At 34.8% G+C, this 17,602-nt stretch overlaps 1 protein-coding gene and 1 long non-coding RNA gene across 2 annotated transcripts in view; one reads left to right on the top strand and one right to left on the bottom strand.

Annotated features, from left to right (window-relative positions):
- Window positions 1–17,602, top strand: part of LOC134794467 (uncharacterized) — a 359,568-nt gene that overhangs the window by 156,642 nt on the left and 185,324 nt on the right. The window lies entirely within an intron of this gene.
- The window catches only part of LOC134794442 (solute carrier family 22 member 3-like), a 361,574-nt gene continuing 346,193 nt past the window's right edge, over window positions 2,222–17,602 (bottom strand). The window contains exon 8 of the mRNA XM_063766255.1: window positions 2,222–2,241. The gene's annotated coding sequence lies outside the window, so the exon portion shown is untranslated. The remainder of the gene's footprint in view (window positions 2,242–17,602) is intronic.

Here is a 17,602-nt window from a genome sequence, read left to right as displayed (position 1 = left end):
AGCAGCGTCCCTCAAATTCGGTGTACTCGACTGCGATCGCCAACCCGCCTGCCAAGCGTGGCGATTATGGCATACACCCCCCAAAGGGGGAGGCCTATGTTCAGCAGTGGACGTCTTATGGCTGAGATGATGATGATGATGATGATTTAAGTATTTAACGTTAAGGTAGTTAATATCGATAACAGACATGTCGATATTTTATCAAACTACACAACGGGACTCGCGTATTTAAGTTTTAAGATTTTCCGAGACCACGGGGACAACGCCGTCCTCGAAACGTCGGAGGTAAATCTTAAAACTTAAATACGCGATTAAGTCTCGTTGTGTAGTTTGATAATGTTCAATAATCGTGAAAGTTTAAATCAGTATGTCGATATTTTATTTAGTCAATCACATTATTTTGCCACAATAACTTCTGTTTATAATATTGTTTATAATTTGGATTGAATTTCAATAAATATTTTCTTATTGGAACTCAATAACATCTTAGGAACAATAGTGGTTTGTGTTACAAGGGATCAAAATGATGTATTTCCGTCAAGGACGTACATTGAATCCTGAGCGTAATGAGGGATTCAAGTGTTAACGCCCAAGGCGAAATAATTTTGATACCGTGTGACACATAATACTGCTTTTCATATCAACTGTGAGGAAATTGTTATGTTCCAAAATATTTGACCAAAAAAAAATAGTATGCAAGAAAGAAAAAACCGGCCAAGTGCGAGTCAGACTCGCAAACGAAGGGTTCCGTACCATTATCTATAAAAACGGTCACCCATCCAAGTACTGACCCCGCCCGACGTTGCTTAACTTCGGTCAAAAATCACGTTTGTTGTATGGGAGCCCCACTTAAGGGGCCGGTATATGACGTTTCCGATTTAGACCTAACTTTGTAACCATAATTTGTTCAATAAGTGTTTAATAATTGCATTAAATTACACGTAAATTTGTTCACGAAGAAACCGTGTACCGACTCTTTGTGCCATTATATTTTTAATTTGCTGTTATTCTCTACAAATCGACACTAAAAGTATCAAAAAATCAAAATATGGAGTTCCGTTTGAGACAGAAGCAAAACAATTTTGTCTTTGACAGTAATTGAATTATTGTATGATTCTGAAAGCTAGATAATTCAGCTACCAATTTATTATCGATTTATATTTTTACTCACAAAGACAACACAGAAATTCAATCTCAAATGTAAACTTTCGAATAATTTCCATACATTGACGACATCACTCAAAATTCTTCTTCAAGTCAGATGCCCGTTGGGGCTACACCGGAGCACACGTGTACTTCTTCAAATGAAAATGACAGCTTGATTTTCTTGCTTTTGACAATTATATTGACATTAAATCATATACGCACACGAGAAAGTATACCAGTAGATAAATTGTATTTCAAAAAATAGGGTACATAAATATCTGCTCGCGTCTCATTTAAATTTGATTTGCTGTTATAATGGTTGAAAACCGCAGTAAACTATCTTAAAACAATACGATTACAGTTATGTTCCTTCAAAACTCGCTTAAAATGAAAAAAGTTTAAAGACTCATCTTTACTGATTGGGATAATTTTTTATTATGCTGGTATCATTTTGCGTCAGTTTAAAAACGTATTTGACTTCTGTACGTCAATAAATTTTGATGACAATTGTAATCTTGTATTATATTATACAAGTTTTATCTTAAAATATTGCCTATTAACAGGAAGAGTTATGTAATTCGTATAAGTAATACCTGAAAGTCTTGTACCTAGATCTGTAATACCATGGATTGCCGAATAAATGATAATGATTAGGCCGTTCGTTCCGTCTATATGTATAATGCGTGTACGTGCTGTTCTCTGAAAGTACTAGCGAGTTTTTGCGGCTTTGGAGACCGAGATGAAACTTACAGGCCAATGGCGCTCTAGTTATTGTTATGTATACCTATGTATCGAATGTTTTATAAATTACCTATAAAAAACAATGTTTTATTTCGATTAGGTCTACATTTTGTGCATATTGCATATCTGAAGTATTTTCGTACTAAACTTGAAACTTTCGTTGAAACTAAATAAAATAATTATTCCAAATGTACAGTCGCCTGCAATTTATGTTACACAACGAAGGCCGCAAAAATATCTGACACGATCTTATTTGTAGAACCATAAGAACATGTCACATATTTTTGCGGCGTTCGAAGAGTAGGGTACCGTCATTATCACCAACTTTGCCCGCTTTTTTTTTAAAACGAATTTCTCATAACATAAAACATCACATCATATGACTTTTTTTGCTCAGCACGTCCATTGTGATCAAACGCATCAGTTTATTTGAAAAAAATATATTTTTTACCCATTTTTTTGCGTTTTAGAGGGCGGGCAAAGATATCCGGGGTTTTCGCCAACATTGCCCACGTCAATTTGGTATTCAAATACAGCTCGTATGATGATGATGTCTAAGGATCACTTAAAGGTTTTGGGCAATCCTACCATTCCCTGTTAACAACTTAGCGATAAGTGTAAACACTTTAAAATAAATTTGCTGGGCAATGTTGCCTACCCGTTTTTGCCCATTTCCAAATAAGGCTCGCCTAAGCATTTTACAAAGGCTAGGATTGTCACTTTTGAGAAAATCTGTTACAATAGTTTAATGGCCAAAATATGATTTTTGTTGTGTTTTTCATTCGTTAACGGGATAAAACATCTAAATAAAGGATAATAAGACAAATTAAATACAGTATATATTTATAAACTTATTTTAGTGTACAAACATAACCTTCTTTTACTTGCGAAGTTGGGTAAATTAGATGAAAGTGACAACCCTAATCCGTTTTTGGTGGTGGGCAATGTTGGTATGGATGCCAAATTACCGGATGACTTTGCCCACCGCTAAAACTTTTGTGTATTTAGGCCTTTTTAGTTTAAATCTCAATAGACATAATCTATGCTTCATGTGTTATAACTCAAACCCGGAAATATTTGTCAAAGGGTTCTCAATTTTTTCTACTTGCATTTATTATTTATAAATTTTTTGCCCGCCGAAATATACCCTATATTAGACAACTCGCTCAAACTCAAAATTCCCAAGTCAAGTTATGCACAAGTTTGGTATATAGTTTTGTCAGAAATATAACCTATATTCTACTAAAAATAGCAGGGTGGCCATAACTATTATATTTTTTTCTACATTAACGAATTTGTTTAAAATTGTCGTTTTGGGCAAAGTTTCCCTGGAGGCAAAGTTGGCGCTAATGACGTAACATATTATTGCAGGTGACTGTACATAAATGTTTCGGTGGTTTTGAGATTATTTTTCAGGTTAGTTTACTAACAATCAAGTTATGCAGATACCGATTTCGTGAACGTATAAGTAGTAAGGTACCGCTATTGTTTAGCGATACCGATTATTTTTGAAGGTAAAACTATACCGGTTGAAATATAAAGATATTAAAATTACAGCAGGGACAACCATTTTTTATAGGTGTACCTAAACCATCATTGGCCGAGCGTTAGCAAAGGTCTCCGTTTCAGCTTGGGCAAAAATGCTTTTGTATGTTCTCCTTTGCAGATCACATTTCTCAACTGATTCTCGTGAAAATTTGTAAGCAGGTTCGATAGAACTATTCTGTTTCGCTTTATCCGCCAAAATGGAATTGCCACCCTGCTAAAACTTTATTTATTTAAATTCCTATTGAATGGATTTTGCACCTTATGAAAAACCGTATAGAGTAGTAAATAACATTTTACATCTGACTTAATGACATCTTGTTTTATTCGCTTTAATTGTACAAAACGCGTATCTCGACAAAGCAATATTAGGTAGTAAAACAGTCAACAATCAAATGAATTAAATAGGTACGTCACGTGTGACATGAACAGACAAGGAAAGCAAGATTAAATGCATTGTTTCTCTTTCATCTTTCAATGGAACGCTTTTACCCTCAAAGGAGGCTAGTGGTCAATACTAAACTAAAAGTCCAATCTTAAAAAAAACATGATGGGTCACTGACCTGTCCCAGTACAGTGAGGTAGTGTGCGTGAAGTGCGCTTGTGTGTGAAATGGGGTAAATTGACAGAATCTGAAATTTTACCCACCGCTACCGTCGCCTTAAATCTTTATTTTATTCTGTTTTTAGTATTTGTTGTTATAGCGGCAACAGAAATACAATACATCATCTGTGAAAATTTCAACTGTCTAGCTATCACGGTTCGTGAGATACAGCCTGGTGACAGACAGACGGACGGACGGACGGACGGACGGACGGACGGACGGACAGCGGAGTCTTAGTAATAGGGTCCCGTTTTACCCTTTGGGTACGGAACCCTAAAAATCGTATCCTAGAACAGTAAAGTACAACTTTGATCCCTCCTAGCAGGGAAGAAAAGTGCCACTTTGATCCCTCCTAGCGGGGAAGAAAAAGCCCTTTTTCGAATAGGTGATGTGAATAGAATATTTTCACCTCAGCAGCTCGAACAAGGGTACTTTGCTTCTTAAAAACAGTGAGCAAAATGCGATTTTGCTCACTGAGTGAGACAAAATGACATTCAAGTGACCTTTATAGTCAAATGTCATTTCAACATGCGGGGTCTAATACAAGTTCGAATTACTTGGGTTCTATTATCTCTGTCCCTTTCACACTGTTAGCAAAAAGAAACAGACAAAAAAAAGTTAAAACGACCTTCAACGGTATATTGACGGTTTATAATAGACCCCCGAAAAACTTCAGAACGCATCGTTCCAAACCACGTACGAGTATGAATTCTTAGTAATTAATTAATAAAAAAAAAAAACAAAAAAAAAAATAATAAAAATAAAGTTTAAGATTTGCTAAAAACTGATAAAATACTATATTATTTTAGGTATTTTATCGTACAATTAAAATAATGAACACAAAAAATACACAGATTAACACGCAAAAATATTTATTTTACTTTTAAGACTTTCTACCATAGTTGGCAAATAGTACGTATCCGCCATACGGACCGTATCTTACAAAGTATTTTTTTACAAAAAAAAAGTTGTCGATTGAAGTGTCAGTTGATGTTCGTTATTTCCATATTATTTTACTGAAATTTATTATTACGTTTTGTTTTTGTGTTCGATTGCGGTAATTAAACTTAATTGTTTGTATATCTTAAGAAAACATGAGTGCAGGTATTAAGTGATGATGAAGCATTAAATTTTTCAAGTTGTCTAATAGGTAGGTATGTTCTCACTGCTCAGGTGAAAACTTTTGTGTACTACACGAGATCAAAGTTATTTACATCTCGTGCGCTTTTGAGTCCCTTACTACGCTCAAGATTCTAAATTAGATTCACTCGCTACGCTCGTGAATCTATTATAGAATCTTTCGCTTGCACGTGACTCAAAATAAGCACTCGAAGATATATCAAACTTTGATCTCTTGTTGTACAAATAACTATTTAAATCTCAAGGTCTTTTGTCACTTGCGCGTCACATTGAAGTCCTACTACTAAGAGTATCCAACTACTAAGGCCACCCCACACTAGAGTCTCCCGAGTGTCGGCGGCTAATCATCTCTATGGCTGCTGCTCGACGCAACGTTGGCGCAACTACGCATCGACGCCATTTTCCATAGCGCTGACTAGACGCCGACGCTCAAAAGACGCTATTGTTGGGTGGCCCTTAATGGCATATAGCGCGTATAACCTATTTATAGTTATAATCGGCGCGATTCTGGAAATGGTTTAGAGATTCACTAGATATGAAATAAATAAATAAATAATAATAAATATTAGGGGACATCTTACACAGATCAACCTAGCCCCAAACTAAGCAAAGCTTGTACTATGGGTGCTAGGCGACGATATACATACTTATATAGATAAATACATACTTATAGACATTAGAAAACACCCATGACTCAGGAACAAATATTAGTGTTCATCACACAAATAAATGCCCTTACTGGGATTCGAACCCAGGACCATCGGCTTCGCAGGCAGGGTCATTATCCACTAGGCCAGACCGGTCGTAAATAGTAAAGATATGTGACGTCCCACGGGTAAAGGTACCAGTTGAAACTGGCCAGGACGGTATGAAGAAAGGTACCTTATGGCCGTTGGGCCTTAGGCTATTATTAGCGCCATTCCAATATTATTGCGGCGCTATGCGACGTAAGCGCCAGCCGCCATAAGGTACCTTTTGCCGTGGAACGTCATATATCTTTACTATTTCATATCTAATCAATCTCTAAACCATTTCCCGAATCGCGCCGAATATCATTGGTATAGATGGTGCATGTTTTCGCGACCTCAAACTTTTTCACTTAACTCAAGTTAACTAATAGTCGCCGATTCATTAGACCCATCCTGGTTACAAGAAAGTACTTCCTTTTTTCCCAGTTAAACGGCAGAGCGGGGCATTGGGGTAACTGGGATAAGTGGGGTAATTGCGCCCTCAGATCACTCACGTAAATTACCCCGCTGGTGCGGGAATGGAACCTCTAAAATATAGCGGTCGATTTGATACGGCGAATGTGAGTTCATGTGGGATTGAGTTAGGAAACGGTTTTTGACCGTTCAAGATTTACATTGTTTTAATTTTTATTTTTGACAAGCAGAAACGTCTGCGAACGATGCTATTAAGCTTAAAATAAATTTAAAAGTGGAAAAATTACTGTCTTTGGTGAGACTTGAACTCACGACCCCTGGGTTTTTTCCACTTTTAAATTTATTTACATTGTTGTTTCAGGAGGTCATATTTTTAAATATGTTTACAGTACAGTCACCTGCAATAATATGTTACACAACGAAGGCCGCAAAAATATCTTATTTGTAGAGCCATAAGAGCGTGTCACATATTATTGCGGCCTTCGAAGAGTAACATATTATTGCTGGTGACTGTGACTGTACATATGGTGCTACTTTAATGCGCACTTTTTTTTTTATTCTTTTTTATTATATTTAGGGACTTAAATCAGTTACATGATTATGTCAGCCCCATTGTACCTTATACTAGTATTCTTACATGTTTCCGGGTGGATTTCAGCACAAAAAATTTCACCATACAAAAAATTTTTTTTTTTTTAATTTTTAATTTAACACGATTCTAGCTGGGTAAAGTAATGGGGGGCTGTATATTGAGGATATGTATGGTATTTATACAATCATTTGTGGCTTATATTTGAAGTTATCGCTTTCGGAAAATAAAAACGCAAGATGGTGATGACAACCATGGTATGGTAATGACTCTTTTATAGACGGTAATGACACTGCATGTACGGTAATGACGATTTGGGACCTAATTTACATATGTATTAAAAACGTATTAAAAAAACAAAAACTTTTTTTAATTGTAAGACTTTAGAACTTTAATAAACATTACAAATAACATGTTTTTGAACACTATAAGACTAGCTACATAAATTATTTTTAGAAAATTATAAAAAATACATTTTATTCATATAAATAAATATATAACAAGTATTTTTATTGTATCATTTTAAATAATTTATGTTCCGAAATAGGCAATTTATGTATTCATTTATTTTTTTGGGTTTTTTCAATGTTAAATCGTATTAACAATATTGTACTCTTATTATCAGTTTAAACCCGCATCTTCTTTTATCTACTGCATAACTTGGTATTTATGTCATATTATAAAATTACTGGCTTACCAATGAGCTTAATTATTATGATATATTACTTTTTTTTGATAGTTTGATTCATTGCACAAGTTTGTATTTTTGTTGTTTTATTAATTAACTTTAAAAATAGCTATAATGATTTAAATCCATATATATGTTGTTTAATAGCTAAACATTAATATATAATCAGTGTTATATAAGTTGCAAGACCCCTACTTGTAATGCATGTCATAAGTTACAAAATGTTAGGTATTGGGTCCGGTGACTACCCAATGGTATAATTATTAATTGCTGTAATTATATACATCAATTAATATAATATTATCAAAAAACATAAAGCCATCACGATAGTGAGCCAGTACAGTAGCCTATGGTCGCTTAAAACTTAATATATGTTGCTTGTTTAAATACTTTGTGTATGACGACTAACATGCAATTACAGACTCTAAGTTGCACGATTTACATTATTAGATTATAAAAAAAAAACATTTGTATGTTCTAAGTTCTAAATGACCTAAATTTTGCCTACTTCAGTTAAAATGTTAATTAAAAACTAAGCATCCTCTAGTGTGAAAGAAATAGTTATATCTTCTTCTACATTTATTCTACATTTATAAGGTGATTCATACTGGCCATATTGTCTATGGTGTTATAGTTTTTATATATTGTCTATGTTTAGAATATGTTTTAGAATTTGGAATAGAATGTGATCGAAGATGGCTTCCTAAAAATAAAGAACTCCAATTAATATCCAAGTCTTTCCTTTACAAATAAAACATGGTGTCAGAAGATGAGAAGTCGGATAATGAAGAAGATGAACGCCATGCCAAAGATACTTCAATAATTGGATCAATAAAACCTTTGAAAATCGACAGTCAAGTCCCGGAAAGATGGAGAATATGGAAACAAAAATTTGAAATTTACACGGAAGCAAACAAGCTCGACGACTTCCCAGAAAATAGAAAAGTAGCCATATTACTCAACCTACTTGGAGATGAAGGACTCACTATATTTAATTCTTTCTCCATAGATAGAAAAACAGCCACTCTAAGAGAAGTGATAGAAAAATTCGACGCCAAATTTAATCCTCTTAAAAACCTAACCGTGGAAAGATATAACTTCTTCTCACGACAGCAAAATTCCGATGAGGATTTCGAAGAGTATGTCACGGTAATAACCAACTTGAGTAATTATTGTGAATTTGACAGATTAAAAGATAGTCTCATAAAAGACAAATTTGTAATTGGGATATCGGATAAAAAAGTAAAACAAAGACTGCTACAAGAAGACAACTTAACAATCGAAAAATGCCTCAAAATTGCAAAGAGTATGAAATTATCACAGGAACGATCATCTAAGATAAACAGTAATGAAAATCAAACAGTTGATGCAGTTTCAAAATCATACCGTCAGCAGCATCGTCGTAATAGCTCAACTGGAAGAAGCATGTCACAGTCTCGAAGAACGTCAACGTCAAACGGCAACAACTACCGTCGTGATAACAGAAGTCCCAGCAACAACTACCGTCGTGAAAACAGAAGTCCCAGCAACTCGCGTACGAGCACATGCACACGCTGTGGGCAAATACATCGTTTTAGGTGTCCAGCCAAAGGAGTCACTTGCAGAATTTGCAAGCGAAGTAACCACTACGAAAAATGCTGTTTCTTCAACAAGAATGTCAACATGGTAAGCATCCGCAGGGATAATGATATTTATATCATAGCAAGCATTGATAACCCTTCCTATAAAAGTAAATGGACAATGAACTTAAAAGTAAACAACAAAACTGTGCCATGTAAGATTGACACAGGTGCTGAAATCAATGTTATTTGTACTAGAAGACTTGGATAAAAATGTACCTATCATTAGTGCTAATCATAAACTTTATTCTTACACAGGTAACAAAATACCCATTGTTGGAGGATGCTACTTAAAATGCACATTTTCCAACAATGAAACAGCAACGGTCTATTTTGTGGTAGCAGATATTGTAAGTCGAACCATTATTGGACAACAAACCATTGATGAATTTGGGATAGTCAAAAGGGTATTAAACATTGAAGAACAAAAGGTCGGTCAAAATCCTAAAAAGTCATGTCTAAAATCTTCAAAATCAAGGTCAGTACCCAATGTCGTTGATAAATATCCAAATTTATTTGAAGGTCTAGGTTGTCTACCCGTAAAAGCTCATTTGGATGTGGATCCTAGTGTCAAACCTAAGATTAGTGCCACTAGAAGAATACCTTTTGCTTTGCAAACGCGTCTAAAAGATGAATTAAATAAAATGGAAAAATTAAATGTCATTGAAAAAATCGAAAAGCCCACTGATTGGGTCAACTCTATTGTCGTAGTCGAAAAAGCAAATGGTACCCTTCGTGTCTGTTTAGATCCACGTAGCTTGAATGAGGCTATAAAAAGACCTCACTATACGTTTCCTACTTTTAACGATTTGCGATCAAATATAGCTGGAGCGACAGTTTTCAGCAAGTTAGATGCTAGCTCAGGATTCTGGACGATACCTTTAGACGAGGAAAGTAGCGATTTATGTACATTCAATACCCCATTTGGCAGGTACAAATTCCTTCGTTTACCTTTCGGAATTAATTCAAGTTCTGAAATCTTTCATAGAACTATGGTCCAATTATTTGGTGACTTACCTGGTGTTCAGATATTCATAGATGATTTATTAGTTTTTGGTAAAACGCAAGCTGAACATGACGAACGATTAGCCAATCTTTTAAAAAGAGCACAGGAAGTGAACATCAAGTTCAATAGGTCAAAATGTCAATTTAATATGTCTGAAGTGTATTATGTGGGTCATATGTTTAACAAACATGGCATTTCTCCTGATAAGTCAAAAATAAAAGCCATTACCGAAATGCCTAGTCCAACAAATGTCAAGGAACTGCAACGATTCCTAGGAATGGTAAATTACTTAGGTCAATACATTCCAAATTTAGCTGAGGAAACTAGTATTCTTAGAGATTTGGTAAAGAAAGAAAATATTTGGCAATGGTCACAATCTCATGAAAAACAATTTGGTAAGCTAAAGTCATTAATTTGTAAAGCACCAGTCCTTACTCATTTTGATTTAAAGAAGCCCATAAGAATGTCAGTTGATGCTTCAAAGTCTGCCGTCGGTGCTGTGATTTTTCATGGGAGAAATCCAATAGCTTATGCGTCTAAGTCCCTTACCAAGTCTCAAGAAAACTATGCACAAATAGAAAAAGAACTTTTTGCTATCTTATTTGGTGCTAAGAAATTCCATCAGTATTTGTATGGTAACATTGTTCATGTAGAGACTGATCACCAACCGCTGGTGACCTTATTCAAAAAACCATTAGCCGAGGTTCCTGCTAGACTACAACGCATGATGATTGCCTTACAAGCATATCATTTAGTAGTTTCTTATACTAAAGGGTCAGAAATGTATATCTCTGATACCTTATCTCGAGCTCCGGTACAAGATGAGTCTAATTGTGAATTCAATTTCAATGATTTAGAAAAAGATGTAGAAATTCATGTCAATTTATTAACTTCTCATTTGGCTATTACTAAAGACAAGTTGAATAAAATCCTTGAACACACTAATAAAGATGAATCTTTACAAAAACTGAAACTTTATTTCAAAAATGGATGGCCTAATTCTAAAAAGGAAATTGATCCTATTGTCTCCCCATATTGGAACATCAGAGATGAGATTCATGTCATTAATAACTTAGTTTTTAAAGGTCAAAGTGTTGTCATTCCCATGTCTTTGAGATCTGAAATGCTCTCTATTTTACATGAAGGTCATTTAGGTATTGAGAAAACCAAAGGTCAGGCTAGAGGTACAGTCTACTGGCCTAACATCAATAGTGATATAGAGTCCAAGATAAAACAATGTGAACATTGCCTTATGTTCATGAATAGGTAATAAGCCTAAAGATCCAATGATGTCGCATGAACAACCTATATATCCTTGGGAAAAGGTAGCTGCAGATTTCTTTGACTATAAGTCCAAAAAGTACTTACTTGTTGTGGATTTTTACTCCAATTACATTGAAGTCGCTCATTTACAGAAAGGCAGTGATAGTAACATTGTTATTACTAACTTAAAGTCTATCTTTGCTCGCCATGGTGTTCCATTACAACTTCTTACCGATAATGGTCCACCATTCAACTCTCAAGCTTTCAAAGCTTTTTCAATCAATTGGGAATTTGAACATATTACCTCAAGTCCATACTTGCCAAGATCTAATGGTCTCGCTGAAGTTAGTGTTAGGATTGTCAAAAATATATTCAGAAAATGTGATGAATCAGGAACAGATCCCTATATTGGTTTACTACAGTATAGGAATTCCCCGAGAGGAAATCTTAGTTCTCCTGCTCAATTACTAATGTCGCGGCAATTAAGAACAAAGCTACCGGCTAAAGCCACCATTTTAAAGCCTAAAATAGTAAACTTTAAAGAACATTTGGAACATAAGAAGGTAAATTTAGATAAAACGAGATCTTACTACAATCAACATGCTAGGATGTCTGTTGCTTTGAATGATAATGATTTTGTCTATTTCAAGAAAAAACCTTCTGATAATAAATGGCATAAAGGTAGAATAGTATCTAAGGCTGATCATCCTCGTTCATATGTCATAAAAGATAGTGATAATGTTTTATATAGACGCAATCAGCAACATATTTATTGTCCACAGAACAGTCAAAGTGTAACTCGCACTAATACTAGAGATTTTGAAAATAATGATGATAACTATGATTCTTATCCTTTTGATTCTGACAGTGAGTGTATAAGTTACAATAATACTAAAGATCTTGAAAATAATAACCATGATTCTTATGCTTTTAATTCTGATCAAAATCAACATTCGTTTTTATGTTCAACACCAAACGCCAATAGTTCCAAAAATCAACATTCATTTCAATCTTCACCACCTAATTGTGCACCTAACAGTCCCAATATTCCTAATTGTGCCAATAGTCCCAATATTCCTAATATTCCTATAACTGACACTGTTATACGTAGAGTGCCTACTGGTAACTATACTACTAGAACAGGAAGGCAAGTAATTAAACCAAAACGATTAGATTTATAACTTTAATAGGAATTACAACCATACAGGGTTACTCTATAATCCGTACATCTTATAACATTGCTTTGTCGTCCAATATCAATGGTATAATTTACACTTATCACTTTTTCACTGATGTCATATTTAACTTAACTTGTGTTAACATTTATTCACAGATGTATTTAATTATAAAGATTGTTTCGATTAAAAACAACTTGTAAATTTATGTTACAGTATGACCAGTCATGTCAGATGTCACCTGTCACGTCAACGTCAATGAGATGTTTTATTTTTTATTAAAAAAGGGGCATGATTCATACTGGCCATATTGTCTATGGTGTTATAGTTTTTATATATTGTCTATGTTTAGAATATGTTTTAGAATTTGGAATAGAATGTGATCGAAGATGGCTTCCTAAAAATAAAGAACTCCAATTAATATCCAAGTCTTTCCTTTACAAATAAAACATAAGGTAGACATTATATAGTGTTAGAAGACATAGAGAACGTTTTTCAAACATACAGCTTAATTTCATAATGAATTATAGCAAAAATAACTAGAAAAGTTTCTGAGAACCGTCATCACCATACACATGAAATCATCACCGGTCGTCATTTTTTCCCGGTGATGATGGGTATGGTGTTGACGATTTGAGAGTTTCTTGTTTTTATTTCTAGAATACGAATAATAGTAGTTAATGTCTATGCTACACAATAAACTTCATGTAGTTTGCCATTCATTTCAGTAATTATTTCTAATATATCATTTGTAACTTTTTTAAACCAAAGCATAACGGTGATGATGCTCTGTTGTGACAAACTACGTTTTACAAATTTGTTCGTAATATTTCTCACGATTCAGTGATGTGACTTTATAGTGAAATCATTTTTGGCATTCTATACTAAAGTGAAAAATAGGGCAAGGACCTTTAGCGGTATTTCGTTGTTCATACACCGAGATAAGCTCACATTGACATTACCATGACGGTGTTGACGAATATTCGTGACAAAATTTTAAATATTTTTAAATGTACTTTCTCGGTGAAGGAATTACGGCATATTTTTTCATGTGTTAAACAACAACATGGAAAAGATATAAGTAAAAGAAAAATCGCAATCGTACGATAGGTATGCTATAATTTTCACTGCAAACAAAAAGGTTCAGATTTTTCCGGTCGACGGTGATGATTTTAGACACATAAAACATTTTATATAAAAAAAACTATTAAGTTATTGGAGATGGTAATTGAAGGAACATGAAGATAATAGTTCTTAAAAATATATAAAAAAGTTGCAACTCGCACAACCTACTAGTTTTTTTTATAAAGACCGAACCATAAGTTTTCGCTGGATTTTGAAATCCACCCTTCCGTGACTATGTCGAAAGTTTGAAGGATCATATGTACCTCGTGTAAAATGTTGTATACAGTCTGTTACCGGCAAGTGGGCTTTTTTTAAAACAGGGTAAAGTAACATTGTTCTTTAATTTAATTAATAAACTAAGATTCAGACTTTATTAACTTTCTAACAAAATTTTAACTGCCGGCAATGTACAGCACAGTAAATTGACAAGTAAGTGCTAATGACAGCTCTTCATACTTTGTTTATCACGAAGTTTATTTCAAAATGCACTTAAGATAAGTACGCCAAATTGAGGCCACTCTGGTCTCATTGATAAAGACTTTACTACCAACTAAATTAAACTTAAATACAAACCCCACATTTTAATAAAATAATACATTAACCCCACATAATACGAGTACTTGACGTTGGTTTGGTACCTGTCTGAAGGGCTCGAGAATCCTTTCCTCAACTTGCACTGGCATGATCCCGTGCATGGCCCTGTCAGGCCGACCAGGGGCGATTGGCCTATTCTCACGAACTCGCTGAAAAGCCGCTGTTATCAATCGAGCATTGTGTGGATGTCGTCAATTTGGGAAGTGTTTCCTATAAAGCCTTAAGCCTTGAGCTGCAGTTCCACGTGTATCAACAACTCTCGAGCATTGTAACCCATTTTAAAGAAACGCTAATACCAGTTTTTCTAATATTTTTTGGTTTGCTTTGACAACCCGACGTATTGACGACTTTTGAAATTGTCATGTCAAAGTTGACAAAAAACTCTTTAATTAATGTATTAAAACCTCCATACATGAACCCAATGATAAGGACGACAATAATTTTACGATAGTTGTCTCAGTTTTTACCCTCGTACCACGACATGCCTTGTACGACGTGCGTTAGCGATATGACTAACGACAATTACGCAGTACACCCACTACATTGCGTGCGTGAATTTTGGAAATTTAAATAAGCAGTTAATTTACATCATTATGATTTGCTAATACACGCAAACAACTGCTAATGGATCATATTATTACCAGTTTTAATAAAAGCCCGCATGCCGATAACACACTGTATATGGTACACGTGCGAATAGGTAATTAGCAACTCGTGTCGAATAAAACACTCCGATCGTGTTTTAATTTATCACCACTCGTTGCGAATTTCCTACTTTCCGCACTTGTATCGTAATTTCGTAAATAACTATTCCCCATTCACAAAGCCTTTTGTCCCGTAGCCCAGATATTTGATATACCTTTGAGAACCTAAATAATTAGGAATTCCCTCCGCTTCCTCCATTATCATTAGTGAAAGCAACCCGAGAACACGGGGTCGATTCTGTTTTGAAGATTTGATAAGGTTTTGATATTTTGATACGTTCTTGAATCAGGCATCACCAGCGCACCAATATTTGCTCATTGAGACCAATTCAAATTTAACCCTTCGTATGCCCTTGTCAAAAATGTACTACTGAATGAATAACCTAGAAATTGTCAATTACAGTCCAAATTGTGTGTGCCGGATGCGGGACAAGGCATACTTTTATATTTTCATAAGTTTAATACATCGTGATATCAATTAGTGTTAGCGGCTCATACTATATTATGTAGGTACTTCGTTTTTAGGGTTCGGTACCCAAAGGGCATAAACGGGACCCTATTAGTAAGACTCTGCTGTCCGTCCGTCTGTCTGTCTGTCACCAGGCTGTATCTCATGAATCGTGATAACTAAGCAGTTGAAATTTTCACAGATGATGTACTTTTGTTGCCGCTATAACAACAACCTAATGGTACGCAACCTTTCGTGCGCGAGTCCGACTCACACTTGGCCGGTTTTTTTAGTATTAGAAAAAGGGAAAACAATCATGAAACGTCTTTTTATTGAAAACGCTTATAATAAAATAGTAACTATTACTTATAAAACCAAAAGAATGTAAATGATCATATAAAATATAAAATATGTAGGTATGTAACAATTAAATATAAAATATGTAATTGTTACATACCTATTTGCTAGCTGTGACATAAACACGTCAAAATTGTTTACCCTTCTCTAATGCTAAAAAACGAAGTATAATTATTGGTGTGAAGGTCGTATCAAAATTAGATGAAATAAATATCAAATTGTTACAACACAATCGGCCCCATACAGTACTTGACACGAGGCAAGAATATAAGGTAGGCGCCTACATTATTGATTTACACATAGAATCTTAAGGTTTTCCGCCAAAATATTCGCCAATTATATAAGGTGCTAACAAATTAGTCACGGATATTTTAAGAGATAATACGTTACATTAAAACAATTAAACTTTTAACAGTAATTAAGGAACCTTTGTATATATTTTTTTTGTTTTCATTTACCGAACAAAAAAAAAATTATAATTAATTTTTAAAATAATCAACCCTATTATGTACTTTTCAAGATGTTTAACACTGTCTGTCATGTCACGTCACGTCAAGTTTAAAAAGGTTCTAGAATGTCTAAAGAGGTCTCATTTAGTTATCTTATTAACAGGGTGTTTTCACGTAGCAAATTTGTTTCCCAGTTTTCTCCGAAAAAACATAACAAAACCAATGATGTTTCATACTTAAATGTACTCCGAGAACCGAGTAATATCAGCTGTAAAAATATCCGTGACTAATTTGTTAGCACCTTATATATCTGAGACATATCGTCTGTTTTATTTTAATCTTGGGAGCTAAATTTGGTCCTTGAAAATTTTTGGGTACAACAAGCGCCACTTACACCATCTCACTAACCTGGGGTTAACCGGTTAAACCGTTAACACCGTATCAAATTGTACTGGTAACCATGGTAATACCAGGTTTAACCGGTTAACCCCGTGTTAGTGAATGGTGTAAGTGGCCCTTTGAAATTTCATACTATTTGAAAATTGTCAACTGACAGATGGCTAATAAAGTGTTCGACACTCGTCAGGGTGGCGTAGCAGTACTGATAATCCCGCTACTCGATGCTAGATGTCGACTACGAAATAATAGTCGTTTTGGGACTAAAACTGATCTACGGAGTGAGCACTCTATGTATTTTTTTCTCATTATCCCGTTCCCGTTCCGTATTTTTTATCCCGTTGTGTATTTTGATAATGTTTAATAATCGTGAAAGTTTAAATCAGTGTTATTTTTTTATCTACGATAATGGACATATTTTATTACATTACTGTGTTACTTCAATCTTAAAATAAACGAGGAAAAACATCAATAATTTGACCTTCAGTCGATCTTAAGGATCCGAAGTTGCCTTCTGTTAAATCAGGAGGGCCCTTATGTGAGCCACGATGGATTTTGACCTCGAGGGTCCTTATACTTTCCCTCAGTCAGCAATGTTTGATAGGGCTCGATTAGTAGTATAAAGGATAACTCACGCTAGACCGGGCCGGGGCCGGCCGGAGCTTCCAGCGCTTCGTTTTCTATGGAAAGCATGTGATCACCAATCAGCCGTCAAAGAAAATGACATGTCGGACGCCTCGGCCCGGGCCCGGTCCGCTCTAGCGTGTGTCATCCTTAAAATGGCTTATTGTAACGCTGCCTTTATACAATGTGGGTTATAGTTTACAAGGCCAATTCAAACTGATATTGG

This window comes from Cydia splendana, chromosome 10, assembly GCF_910591565.1.
Source record: "Cydia splendana chromosome 10, ilCydSple1.2, whole genome shotgun sequence".
Lineage (NCBI taxonomy): Eukaryota > Metazoa > Arthropoda > Insecta > Lepidoptera > Tortricidae > Cydia > Cydia splendana.
This window is presented reverse-complemented; position numbering and strand designations above follow the sequence as displayed.